The sequence below is a fragment of the Siphateles boraxobius genome, unplaced genomic scaffold (assembly GCF_051911475.1).
Source record: "Siphateles boraxobius isolate OS27281-9 unplaced genomic scaffold, OSU_SipBor_1 61, whole genome shotgun sequence".
Classification (NCBI taxonomy): Eukaryota; Metazoa; Chordata; class Actinopteri; order Cypriniformes; family Leuciscidae; genus Siphateles; species Siphateles boraxobius.
The window spans coordinates 8,698,968-8,713,765 of record NW_027509188.1 but is presented as its reverse complement, the minus strand read 5'-3'; the positions used below and the strand labels follow the sequence as shown (position 1 = coordinate 8,713,765).

General features: G+C 44.0%; 1 long non-coding RNA gene across 1 annotated transcript; it reads right to left on the bottom strand.

Annotated features, from left to right (window-relative positions):
- Positions 1 to 13,443: 13,443 nt before the first annotated feature.
- On the bottom strand, positions 13,444 to 14,149 carry LOC143718409 (uncharacterized). Its single transcript, XR_013196375.1, has 3 exons — positions 13,973 to 14,149; positions 13,767 to 13,901; positions 13,444 to 13,571 (listed from the first exon to the last, which is right to left on the bottom strand). It is a non-coding gene; the product is annotated as an uncharacterized LOC143718409 (long non-coding RNA).
- Between the last annotated feature and the right edge of the window lie 649 nt (positions 14,150 to 14,798).

Genomic DNA, 14,798 nt, shown 5'->3' with positions numbered 1-14,798 from the left:
ATCGCAATATCGTCTACTCCACACTGACCCCGCCCACTCACCATTGCTCATGTTCGACATCCCGGAATAAAATGGAGCACGACGGATTATTATCCAAGAAAAGATGCACATCGTTAATTTGGCAGTATTATGGATTTAAACCAAATGCAAATGGTGAACCAGCAGATCCAACAGAGGCTATCTCCAGGCTGTGCAAAAAAAAAGTAAAGGTTAAAGAAGCGCAGTAATCTCCGCAGCCATATTCACATACACCATCCAGCAGTAGCGGCCTCATTTGAGCCCCACTCTGCAGGCGCTTCTCAGAGCGGGAAAAGTTCTAGTTTAACTCCGATTGCTTCTGCGTTCGCTTGTGGAAAGAAGTACGATAAATCCAGTTTAAAATGGAGACACTGCACTCTAGTTGTGACCAGGTTTCTGGTTAAAGAGATGATGCATCTTAGTCTTGTGGACCAGGCAGAATTCCAGTCCATGCTTCAAACTTTTGACCGGGAGTATGAAGTACCCAGTCGGAATTTCTCAAGAACAGCTATTCCAGAGCTGTATAATACAGTGAAAACCTGGGTTATGACTAACATCAGTAGTGCGGACTATGTCGCGCTTACGACAGATATGTGGTCGAGCACCAATACGATGACACCTTACATGTCAATTACTGCTCATTACATATACAAAGACTGGGTACTACATTCAAACTGCTTCGGAACGATTTATGTGCCTGAGAGCCACGCAGCAGATTATTTGGCAGATGGTCTCTTGGAGAGTGTTTAATAATGGGGCGTCGATGAGGGAAAAATTTCATGTATCACCACAGACAACGGAGCTAATGTTGTTGCCAGCAGTGCGGCAACTAAATTGGCCATGGCTTAATTGTTTTGGGCACAATTTGAATGTCGCCATAAACAATTCACTTCAGAAGGAGAAGGCCAGTATGACCGAGCATTTGGTGTATGCCGGCCATTAATGGGGCTTTAGAGTTTCATCTTCGACTTGGGGGATGTCGAAGATGAGGGATTTGAGGATGAGGCAGAGGAGCAGGACCATACCATCTCCCCTCTTTCTTTAGTGTCCACCCAGGAAGCGATACGCTTGTCTCAGGATTCACCGTCACCCTCTCAGTCCTCCCAGGACCTGCAACCTGAGCCCCAAGAAGATGTATGTATGCATGCAAGCATCCCTTGCCATGCCATTGTAAGGCCGCGCTCGATCAGGCCAAATGAATTCATTTCAATTCAATACATTTTGTCATATGTATTTTCTCGTTATTTCATAAATGACTCCATAAATGAAAAGGTTTTAATGATATCTGTGCATCATTAAATGTGAGCGAATAAACTCTTAAATGAAAATAATGTCAACGTCAATTAGAATAATCAAATATAACAATTTATTATGTCAGGTAAATGTATCATTACAATTTCATAATCAATTCAAAGATAATCAATGCAAAACATCAAATGCTCTAGAACAAAGAGGAAAATGTTTACCCGACATTAGAAATGCGTGAGGCAGAGAGACTCGGCTCTCGGCCTCACGGGCTGATCTCAGATACAGAAAAGAGTCCCGAGCCCCTTGCTGCATTCAATTATATAGATAAACAATGGCTATTTGCATTCAGAGGTAACACCTTTTGAGAACAGGAGGGCTTAACCATCCCACCCTCCTTTGTGTGCATGTTATTGTAACCCCCCTTCCCCCGGGTCCCACTCGACACGCTCCGAGCGGGCCTCGAACCCGGGTCTCCGGCATGAGAGTCAGGCGCCTTAACAAGGAGGCTAAAGACTGCAGCCTCTAGCATCTGTCGCTAGAGAGCGTTTTGAGATCAGAGGAGTGAGGTTTACTCGCACAGCAACTACTAGCTGGCCTCCGTTACACTCACCCCCCTAAACCTCACTCCCATCCGGGTCACGGCACCAATGTAACCCCCCTTCACCCGGGTCACACTCGACCCGCTCCGAGCGGGCCTCGAACCCGGGTCTCCGGCATAAGAGTCAGGCGCTCTAACAAGGATGCTAAAGACTGCAGCCCCTTGCATCTGTCGCTAGACAGCATTTTGAGATCAGAGGAGTGAGGTTTACTCGCACAGCAACTACTAGCTGGCCTCCGTTGCATTATCTCTAAACTCTTAAAAACCTTATTACCTTTTGTTTTACTTATTTGGAAATGAGACATTTGTATCAGTCGCTCTGAGACATTTAAAATTATATCAAACATGTATAAACTGTATGATAATTGTTCACATTAAAACAATATTGATTCTTGTGAGTTTGGGAGATCTCACCACGAGGGAGGGAGAGTGGGGGGAGAGGGAAATATATGTAGATTAGCACAAGAGTGAGTTCCAATGGTAATTTCCTTTGTTTTCTCAGAGAGTGGCCCTCTCTTAAAGTTCTTCCAGTTTTTCCAGTCTTACACCATCATATGGAGGACTTTTTTTCATCCATACTAACTTCTTCTTTGTTCTTGTTAGGTGTGCAGAGGACCAGACGGGACACCAGGTTTTGATAGTGTCGAGCTTAGAGAAAAGCCTTGTGTTTCAGATAGGGAAGCCACTGACATTGTTCGGCTGTGGGACAGACTGCCGGACAGTGACAAAAAGGGTGTTTCCTATCCGCCGAGACACAAGGAGAGACTCTTGCAAGCCAGGTTCAAAGCCACCCACTCCAAAACCTCCACCTGTCATGGAAAGGAGAGCCTGAAGCGGTAAGTTAAATATTTGCACACAGAACTTTAATAATATAAATGACTTTATGCTTTTGTTACGAGCCTGACTCAAAGCAAGTAGGAAGAGTAGGAAGTGGCCACACACGGAATCGTGATTTACTAGATTTGTTAAATAAATAGCACTTAACAGAATAGATTTATACAGCCAGTAATGAAGTTGGCTTTGAAAAATAAAAGTGTAAGCAATCAGTGTAGTGTAGTGAAATGAATAAATAAAACAAAATCCTAAATGGTGCGGGAGAGATGAAACGGAGGCGGGGTTCTCTTTCTCCTAGTCTCATCTGAAGCGTCTTTAAAGGCCCCGACCAGGAACTGATTAGCACAACTCCAAACACCTGCGCCCAGCTCTCCTGTAGGAGACAGACACAGCACAAAGCCACGAGGAGGAGCCAGGCAAAGCCATGACACTTTATAATTCCCTATTTTATTTTACAGGCGTGTGCTGGGGCAGGGGTCGGGTCCTGCGCAATGGCCCAATATTAGTAGAATTGTACTTTCTGTCTGGTAAGTAGTTTCTTTTTAAAGCCAGCTGTAAAAGGAATTTTACAATTCTCATATTCTGTTCATCCTATTAATTGTGCCATTTTAAACAGGTACAACAACTACAGGAAGAAGCTGGAAGCAGACGTGCTGGCTCTGAGTGTGCCCTTGCCTCAGATCAGCATGGTGTCTTACACCCTTCTTCCTGTAGCCAAACAGAAGACGTCAGTGCTAGCGACATCCTTCCCCCGCATCAGCACCCGCCCTGACTGCTCCACCGACAGCGTCACTCTCTGCTCCACCGACAGCATCTCTCTCTGCTCCACCGACAGCATCTCTCTCTGCTCCACCGACAGCATCACTCTCTGCTCCATGACAGCATCACTCTCTGCTCCACCGACAGCATCACTCTCTGCTCCACCGACAGCATCTCTCTCTGCTCCACGACAGCATCACTCTCTGCTCCAGGACAGCATCACTCTCTGCTCCACGACAGCATCACTCTCTGCTCCACCGACAGCATCTCTCTCTGCTCCACGACAGCATCACTCTCTGCTCCACGACAGCATCACTCTCTGCTCTACCGACAGCATCACTCTCTGCTCCACCGACAGCATCACTCTCTGCTCCACGACAGCATCACTCTCTGCTCCACCGACAGCATCTCTCTCTGCTCCACGACAGCATCACTCTCTGCTCCACGACAGCATCTCTCGCTGCTCCACGACAGCATCACTCTCTGCTCCACCAACAGCATCACTCTCTGCTCCACCAACAGCATCTCTCTCTGCTCCACGACAGCATCACTCTTTGCTCCACGACAGCATCTCTCTGCACCACGACAGCATCACTCTCTGCTCCACGACAGCATCTCTCTCTGCTCCACCGACAGCATCACTCTCTGCTCCACCGACAGCATCTCTCTCTGCTCCACGACAGCATCTCTCTCTGCTCCACCGACAGCATTTCTCTCTGCTCCACGACAGCATCACTCTCTGCTCCACCGACAGCATCTCTCTCTGCTCCACCGACAGCATCACTCTCTGCTCCACCGACAGCATCACTCTCTGCTCCACCGACAGCATCTCTCTCTGCTCCACGACAGCATCACTCTCTGCTCCACGACAGCATCTCTTTCTGCTCCACCGACAGCATCTCTCTCTGCTCCACGACAGCATCACTCTCTGCTCCACCGACAGCATCTCTCTCTCTGCTCCACCAACAGCATCTCTCCCTCTGCTCCACCGACAGCATCTCTCTCTCTGCTCCACCGACAGCATCTCTCTCTCTGCTCCACGACAGCATCTCTCTCTGCTCCATGACAGCATCACTCTCTGCTCCACCAACAGCATCACTCTCTGCTCCACCGACAGCATCTCTCTCTGCTCCACCGACAGCATCACTCTCTGCTCCATGACAGCATCACTCTCTGCTCCACCGACAGCATCACTCTCTGCTCCACCGACAGCATCTCTCTCTGCTCCACGACAGCATCACTCTCTGCTCCATGACAGCATCACTCTCTGCTCCACCGACAGCATCTCTCTCTGCTCCACCGACAGCATCACTCTCTGCTCCACCGACAGCATCACTCTCTGCTCCCTGCTCCACCGACAGCATCTCTCTCTCTGCTCCACCGACAGCATCTCTCTCTCTGCTCCACCGACAGCATCACTCTCTCTGCTCCACCGACAGCATCACTCTCTGCTCCACCGACAGCATCTCTCTCTGCTCCACCGACAGCATCACTCTCTTTGCTCCACCGACAGCATCACTCTCTGCTCCACCGACAGCATCTCTCTCTGCTCCACGACAGTATCACTCTCTGCTCCACCGACAGCATGTCTCTCTCTGCTCCACCGACAGCATCTCTTTCTCTGCTCCACCGACAGCATCTCTCTCTCTGCTCCACCGACAGCATCACTCTCTGCTCCACCGACAGCATCACTCTCTGCTCCACCGACAGCATCACTCTCTGCTCCACCGACAACATCTCTCTCTCTGCTCCACCGACAGCATCTCTCTCTCTGCTCCACCGACAGCATCACTCTCTGCTCCACCGACAGCATCTCTCTCTGCTCCACGACAGCATCACTCTCTGCTCCACCGACAGCATCTCTCTCTGCTCCACCGACAGCATCACTCTCTGCTCCACCGACAGCATCACTCTCTGCTCCACCGACAGCATCTCTTTCTCTGCTCCACCGACAGCATCTCTTTCTCTGCTCCACCGACAGCATCTCTCTCTCTGCTCCACCGACAGCATCACTCTCTGCTCCACCGACAGCATCACTCTCTGCTCCACCGACAGCATCACTCTCTGCTCCACCGACAGCATCTCTCTCTGCTCCACCGACAGCATCTCTCTCTCTGCTCCACCGACAGCATCTCTTTCTCTGCTCCACCGACAGCATCTCTCTCTCTGCTCCACCGACAGCATCACTCTCTGCTCCACCGACAGCATCACTCTCTGCTCCACCGACAGCATCACTCTCTGCTCCACCGACAGCATCTCTCTCTGCTCCACCGACAGCATCTCTCTCTCTGCTCCACCGACAGCATCTCTTTCTCTGCTCCACCGACAGCATCTCTCTCTCTGCTCCACCGACAGCATCACTCTCTGCTCCACCGACAGCATCACTCTCTGCTCCACCGACAGCATCTCTCTCTCTGCTCCACCGACAGCATCACTCTCTGCTCCACGACAGCATCTCTCTCTGCTCCACCGACAGCATCTCTCTCTGCTCCACCGACAGCATCTCTCTCTGCTCCACCGACAGCATCTCTCTCTGCTCCACCGACAGCATATCTCTCTGCTCCACCGACAGCATCACTCTCTGCTCCCTGCTCCACCGACAGCATCTCTCTCTCTGCTCCACGACAGCATCTCTCTCTGCTCCACCGACAGCATCTCTCTCTGCTCCACCGACAGCATCTCTCTCTCTGCTCCACGACAGCATCTCTCTCTGCTCCACCGACAGCATCACTCTCTGCTCCACCGACAGCATCACTCTCTGCTCCACCGACAGCATCTCTCTCTGCTCCACGACAGCATCTCTCTCTCTGCTCCACCGACAGCATCACTCTCTTTGCTCCACCGACAGCATCACTCTCTGCTGCACCGACAGCATCTCTCTCTCTGCTCCACGACAGCATCTCTCTCTCTGCTCCACCGACAGCATCACTCTCTTTGCTCCACCGACAGCATCTCTCTCTGCTGCACCGACAGCATCTCTCTCTGCTCCACGACAGCATCTCTCTCTCTGCTCCACCGACAGCATCACTCTCTTTGCTCCACCGACAGCATCTCTCTCTGCTCCACGACAGCATCTCTCTCTCTGCTCCACCGACAGCATCACTCTCTGCTCCACCGACAGCATCACTCTCTGCTCCACCGACAGCATCTCTCTCTGCTCCACGACAGCATCTCTCTCTCTGCTCCACCGACAGCATCACTCTCTTTGCTCCACCGACAGCATCACTCTCTGCTCCACTGACAGCATCTCTCTCTGCTCCACGACAGCATCACTCTCTGCTCCACCGACAGCATCTCTCTCTGCTGCACCGACAGGAACATCTTTGATCAGAACAACTTTGTGGAGGAAGAGAAAGGCAGAAGAGTTTTCAGCCCAGAAGCAAGGGCTGCCCCCTCCACAGCAACATGTGTGAAAAGACTACACATGCAGTCGATGTGGGAAGCCCAGAAAAAAAGAGTTTGGGCACACCAGGGTGGGCAGCTTTTTCTTCTGTGCCACAGCAGAGGGAAAGACTGTAGAAGAGTGGCTGCAGGAGAGGAGAAATGCTTTGCTGTAAATAGCTATTTATTTGTTGATATTGTAAATATAAATTTCTTTCTATTAAAGAATATTTATTTGCATTTAATAAAGATCATGTTATTCCAAAATTATTGTTCTTTATTTCAAAATATTTATCTGCCATAACGGTCATATAAATTGTCCTTAATAATTATTTATTTTAGAACATTTATTTGCCCTCATAAATGCCATGTTAATATATCAAAAGCTTATTTAAGGTTTTTCTTCCTTCATGAGTCATGTACATTTCCCCAAATTATTGTTTTTTAGTTTTGCACATTTATTTGCCTTCATAAAAACCACGAAAAAGTCCTTTATTTCAGAATGCTTCTCTGCCTTCAGGAAGGCCATGTTAATAGTCTAAAATGCTTGTTTTTTTATTTTAAGAACACTTATTTGCTCTCATAACAGTCATTAAACAGTCATAAAATACGTTTTTACTTTAGAATATTAATCTGCCTTTACAAAGGCCATGTCAATAGTCCAAAATGACTGTTCTTTATTGTAGAACATTTATCTACCTTCATTAAGTTCATGTTAATTGTCTTACCCATTTCTTTGATTTGTGAAGCTTTTTATTTATTTAAATTATTCATTAGCATTCTAATGTTTCCCTAAATACATCTCAGTCAACTATTTTTTTTTAAATAGTTCACACTAGAACTATAAAAAATATATAAATGTAAAGAAAATGTTAAATGCAAATAATAAAACAAAACAAATGAACAGTAGAAATTGTACAAAAAAGTTAACAAAGGTAATAAAAGATTTATTCAGTAGTTCACATTATAAAAAATGTAAACGATAAAAAAATATATAAATACAAACAAAATACCAAATACAAATATTAAAATAAATCTTCAACAGAACAATAGTAAAAAAATAAAATAAAAATAAATTAAAGATAAATTAATGACATTTACTCAGGAGGAGCAAGTCTCCGTTGCGCTGCTCACCAAAGTTCAACACTTTTGCATTAGTAAGAGCTACAAGAGGCTTTCCCCGCATATCGTGTCCAAACTCCTTCGTTTTAAATTGCTGGCACAGACTGCACGTTATCGGAGTGCACTTTTTAGGCCTTTTCTTCTTCCTCCTCCAGGCCATTGTCCTGGGCACATCCGTCACATTGTCCGCAGCCGCAATCCTTTTCTGGTCAGACAGCCATTGAAAGACTTTCCTGCCAGCAGATGTGCCAGCACAGAAGCTTTTCCCACGGAAGAAGTACACAAGTTGTTGGGGTGTCAGTCGTCCGTTGTAGGTGAAATTTTTCATCAGCCAGCTCTTCAAAGGTTCATAGTACCCCACATCATGTCCACAAATGTTCTTTGTTACATCAGGTAGTAACAAACCCCTATCCACTAGGTCCCACAATCCTGACAAACGCAGCACTCTGGCATCATGGCGGCTCCCTGGCGCTCCTAAAAAAACAATCCAAATGAGACCCTTTCCATCCTCAACAGCCTGTAGGATGATCGAATGCCAGCCCTTTCGGTTGAAGTACTCTGTGTGGTACTCCTCTTGTCCAAGAGTGGAGATGTGAGATCAATTAATTGCACCTACACACTGTGGCAAACCCCATCAGTGCTCAAGATATGCTGCCATTTCTTTTGAAGTTTCACTGTTTGGTAACTGGATAACTTCTTGCATCAGTACATTCTCAACAGATGAGCAGGAATCGTGAACACAGTGACACACAGTAGCGACTCCGACTCCAAATAAATGAGAGATGCTTCTAGTCAAGTCAAGTCAAGTCACCTTCATTTATATAGCGCTTTTAACAATATGGACTGTTTCAAAGCAGCTTTACAGTGATAATAGGAAATTAAAGTAACAGAGATCGTTTTGGCTTTACAGCAGCTCTAGAATAATCTTCTATACTTTGAGTTGGTCGCAAGTTTCCAGAGTGCAATGGCGATTCTTTTTTGAATGGGTACACAATGTCGGTAGTGTGTGTCATCAGACATGGGCAGTATTTCAATTAAATGTATTTTAAATATGTATTTAATTACTTTAGTGTATTTTGTAATTTGTATTTTGCAGGTGTGGAAAATATAAAATGTAGTTTGTAACAAAATATTTTGAGGGAGTGTATTTAGACTATTTCAAATACTTAAAATACTTAAGAAAAATCACCATAGTAGATGATTTTGCCATATTTTCGGTCTGATGTTGGCAATGGCAATGTCGTGGTTAGATGGACGAAAATCACGTGACACCCTGTAGACCGGGCTCCCTCCAAGAAGTGAATGAGTTTTGAACTCTTAAAAACGGCATTAAGGTAAAGTGTTTTTAAAATGCCGTTCAGTGTGCAATATGCACACATATTGCACACTGAACGGCATTATAGAGAAAATAATTGTGCCTTATGAGATCAATGCACTGTGTTGTCATTCATAAAAGGACATCATAGGCCCTACCTGTTATAAAACAGTGCGTCTGTCGTAACTGCACTGAAACCTCCATGCTAAGCAAGCGTTCACAATATAACATCCATCTGCAGTTTTTACACGTTTTTAAACGTATTACATATGAGAAATATTGATATTGATTTTGTATAAAATATTCATCAATCCTATTGTTTTTCAGTAATTGCGCACGCAGCGCGATTCTACTATGTAAAAGGGATACGCGGTCAGGGCAGTTAGAGTCTCGTGTGTAAAACAAACCCACACATATTATGATTAATATGATTAATCATATATATTATGATTAAAATGGAAATTTGATTTTGTGACGAAAATTCTCGGTCTGTTATTTTTACACAAAAATCGCTGCAAAATATGCTTTCCAACAGGTTTTATCGTAGTGTTTGTCCAACTCCATTGACTTGTATTGGATGTTCTGTGAGGTGCGGTATTACTCCGCCACTGGAAACGGAAATGGGGTTGTTTGTATTCTTTCTGTAGTCTTCCAGTCGCGGTATCGTAGGCTACGCTATCCAAACATTGGCAAAGGTGCATTATCGCCACCAACTGGGCTGGAGTGTCTATTATTCAAGCTCTCAACGGAAGAATGTACAGGTGTGAGGCGTTTGGGAAAATAGGTCCACAGTTTTACAACGAACGGTAAAACACCTGTTTGAAAGCATCTTTTGCAGTGATCTTTGTGTGAGCATATCAGTGAACACCCCAGACCACTCGGTGAGTTTCACGTCTTTGCAAACTAAAGTTTAATGCGTTTTATGAATGATTCTTCCAGTGCCCCTATAAAACCAGTGTATAGGTGGGGGGGGGGGGGGGGGGGGGGGGGGTGGCGCTAACACAGAAACCGAAAATTCTCGGGACAGCAGCATTTGTCCAAATTTCAATCTTAACCGTTCTATTTCATCAAAAACTATCTTAAAACAGGGCTTTAAGTGTAAAATACCGAACTTGTCCTTTAAGGCACGAGTAGAGTAACGGTGATAATATGGCTACGTAGCCTACATCAAACACGTTTTGCTATTAAGGGCAGCCTACCACACCATTGATGTGAACTTAGCTATACATGCCATTTACGTCAGAGGGAGCTATTTCAGGCCCTGTAGAGATTTGGTGAAATGCCCATACTTTTTTATTTTGCTACTTCGCCATTTTGAATTTACACATTTCTCACATTTGTGTTATTGCTACTATTTGTGTTATTGACCTTTCAGTAATAATAAAAAAAGACTTAAGATTATTGTGGGAGTATTTTTGTATTTTCAAAATACTAATTATTTCACATCAGTATTTTGTATTTTTTTTTGTTACAATTCATGAGCCAGTATTTGTATTTTGTAACAAAATAGTTTTTGATGTATTTGTGCCCACCTCTGTGTGTCACGTCTCTTCAGTTGGGGTTGCAATCGACGACAGGGCCACCCCCTAAATTCACATAAGTAGTAAAAAAACAATACATTTATAGTTTGTAAAATACACACTGATGTTTATGGAAGAGGTAATAAGAATCCTTTCCATTATAATTCGACACGTTTTATTCATATCAGATACACATTGTGTAAGTAACTTTAATGTTTACTCTATTCTTCTCCCAGTTCAACAGCCACTACTTTTAAGTATTTCGGGAGTGGATGAATTCACATGTTGTGATCCTCTCCCTGGTTCATTTCACCTAGGGGTTCTATTTAATTACCATTTGTGCATTTCATTCATTGCGCCTTGACACCAGTTCAAAACTGAGTCCCAAAAGTCCGTGCAAGACGCACGCATAAAGCTTGCCACAAAGAACCGGCCAAAGTAAGGATTGTGCATTAAACATTTGAATTGTTTATTAATAAACTAGTGTTTTCTGTCAGTTTTCGGTTCATTTATGAGACGCGCTCCTGTTCACGCGCCGGCGCCTCCGTGTCCTAATTATATTGTCTACTCTATTTGCTTCTTATTTATTAATCCAGTCAATTTGTTGATGAAAACATTGATTAAAATGAAGATACAATTTATACAAAACGGAATTTACTTAAAACAAAACTTAATAAGTGGTCAGAATTATGTCTGACCCATTCCAAATGTTTTCCGATATATGGTGACTCAAGCACTGATGGACCAGAGAGTGGGCATTTCGACATTTGCGGTAAAAACTTGAAATATAAATTTGAAATGTTTAAATCTCAGAAAATGCATTTAATACAAAGTCTGTTTATATGGGCCCACTCCGTTAATAAAGGAGTCCGGACATAGGAAAAAAATCAGTCCACATGCGTTTTATATTTAATATATAAGGGAAATAGACAACCTGCGTGAAGTTGGCCCCCCACCCAACGCAAAACGTCGTCAAGCTATACTCAATCGTTTGTGCTGGTTTGTGCTGTAAAAAGTTTCATTTGTGCTGTTTCGGTTTTTTAGATATTAAAAGAATATTTTTAGGTCATTCTGAGGTCACTCAGCCCCCCACATGCTCCAAATTCACCCAAAATAGGCTCGTTCGTTTGTGCTTCGTTTGTGCTGGTTTGTGCCGGTACAATTTTCGTTTGTGCTGCGTTGGGTTTTAAAATATCGGAAAATTGAATTATAGACGATGACGTCACCAGCCCCCCCACATGCTCCAAATTCACCCAAAATAGACGCAATCGTTTGTGCTGGTTTGTGCTATAAAAAGTTTCGTTTGAGCTGCTTCAGTATTTTAGATATTACAATAATATTAGGTGTGGTCATTTTGAGGTCACTCAGCCCCCCACATGCTCCAAATTCACCCAAAATAGTCTCGTTCGTTTGTGCTTCGTTTGTGCTGGTTTGTGCCGGTAAAATTTTCGTTTGTGCTGCGTCGGGTTTTAAAATATTAGACATAATTGTTGATGACGTCACCAGCCCCACACATGCTCCAAATTCACCCAAAATAGTCTTGTTCGTTTGTGCTCCGTTTGTGCTGGTTTGTGCTGTAAAAGGTTTCGTTTGAGCTGCTTCAGTTTTTTAGATATTAAAATAATATTAGGTGGTCATTCTGAGGTCACTAAGCCCCCAAGAGGCCAAGAGAACAGCGAAACTATCCTCGAGGTGAGCACACTTTTAAAGTAGAATTGACAAAGACGTTCTGTCATTACATAATTTGTTCAATAAACAATTATCTTCACTTCAGTCTCTTCTGATTGTATTTTATTTTTACGAGTCTCATCTGCTACACTTCACTGCCACCACTAGGGGCAAGTGACACTTCTGTTCAAGAATGCTCTTGTATAAAATGCTGTAGAGTTGGTGGAGAAAAGGTCGATATAAATCAAACTACAAAAGTCGTTACTAATCCAAATTTCTGGCCAATGTAAGTATACATTGTTTTAAAACTGTCAGTTACAATATTAGTAGGTTCAAGAATAATTGTACAACATTCAAGAGAGCTTGTTACTTGTTATTGAACAGAAACCTCATTAATAACACTTATGTTACTAATTTAGCTATGAAATGCTGATTACAGTTGCAGAAATTTGCCTTTTAGTATTAAAAAACGACCATGGGTCACATGTGCAACTGTATTTAACATTTCATAGCTAAATTAGTGATATTAGTGTTAGCAATGAGTTTTCGGTTCAATACTGACAATCTAGGTGTCAACATACCATATTTTTCCTACTATAAGGTATATTATCCATCTACATTATCCTTACTATATTATTTTATCCTATTATTCTTATATTCAGACCAATACAGTAATATATTAAAACAAATTTATGCTGTACATGATATTTTTTGGAGTCAGGATAATTGGGGTAATCATGTTGTGCTTATGCCAGATGCCCAAGAAACCAGCAGTCGACAGGGATTCCATTTTCACAGTCCTGTGTTCATCAAAAGAGGCCATAGTCCAAAATGGCAACATAGCTACTCCTAATCAGAGCATCTGGACAGAGCTTAGTAAACAGCTAGACAACAAGATCACTGCAAAGGCACTATACACTTTTGTTACACTGATGACTCCCTGCACACTGGCTGTTCCAAACGTGCGATGTCTGGTAACTTGCGTGTGCAGATATCCAAAGAACTGTGTGAGGGTAGAAAGGAACCCCATGTATGGAGGGCATCAGAGGCAACAAAGCTGATGGATTTTGGAGATCCTGAGCCAAGTCATCTGCCTAATTTGGCCACCCTGCGCAAAGCAAAGCAAGAGAGAAATGATTTAGAATTAGGCGACAAGGATCCTATTCTGTCATTGCAGATGCTAAAATACAGTGCACCTCACAGTGGTAGCATTAAAGACATTGGACTAGACAAGTTTTTCTGTCACTATTGGAGTCAAACACAAATGTATATGTACAAAACATTATCAAAGACATCTACTAACCCCACTGTGAGTTTTGATGCAACTGGCTCAGTGGTGAGGAAACTACAGAGACCAAATGGCAAGTCTGGCCATATATTCCTATATCAGGGTGTTGTGGCAGGGGGTGAGAGCTCAAGTGTCCCAGTGGTGCAAATGCTGTCAGAGAGACATGATGTTAATGCCATAACACATTGGCTGACAGAATGGATACGCGCAGGTGCACCTACTCCAAAAGAGGTTGTGAGTGACTTTTCTCTGGCTTTGCTCGGAGCTTTGGTCAAGGCTTTTACTTCTCATCCTGATCTTAAGACCTACATCAATGAGTGTTGTGGTGTCTTACTCGGTAGACAGTCAGCAAAAGTCCCACCTTGTTTCGTGCGGGTTGATGTTGCACACTGCATCAAGATGATCTGCCGGTGGGACTGCTTGAAAAAAAAAACACATCGCATTAAATATTTCTTTGTTAGGTCAATAGGTCAGCTTCTCATGTCACAATCCATGGACGATGCAAGAGAGCTACTAAGATGCATTACTATTGTGGCTCTCAGCGAAACAGAGGGTAGTGACAGCTCTGGAGCCCCCCTCATTTCAGAAAGGTGCAAGAAATACCTAAAAGCCCGTATTGCAGAAGAGCGTGTCATCATTCCAGATGTAGAGGGTGCGGACCTGGAAGAAGTGGATCCATGTGACCAAACACAGACAGACCTGCGGCAGTGGGTAACAGACATATGTGAGGAGAGCAGGTCACCTGCCACATCTAATGGTGATCATGACAATATGCACTTCCTCCCTGAGATTATTCCAAATATAATCTGGCTTGCAAATTACTCACCTCTCTGGACAGGGGTAATGATCCCTCACTTCCGGAGCTCCAACATCACCGCAAGTTCAGCCAATGTCGAAGCCGAGTTCAAAAACATCAAACGCGGCCTTTTCAAGCATGAAACACTTGCCTATTCGAGTGGATCGATTCATTGCTCGACATCTCTCCTTCATTGAAGGCAACATGCATATTTTTTCTGCAAAACAAAAGAGTGTGGAAAAAGGTGAAGA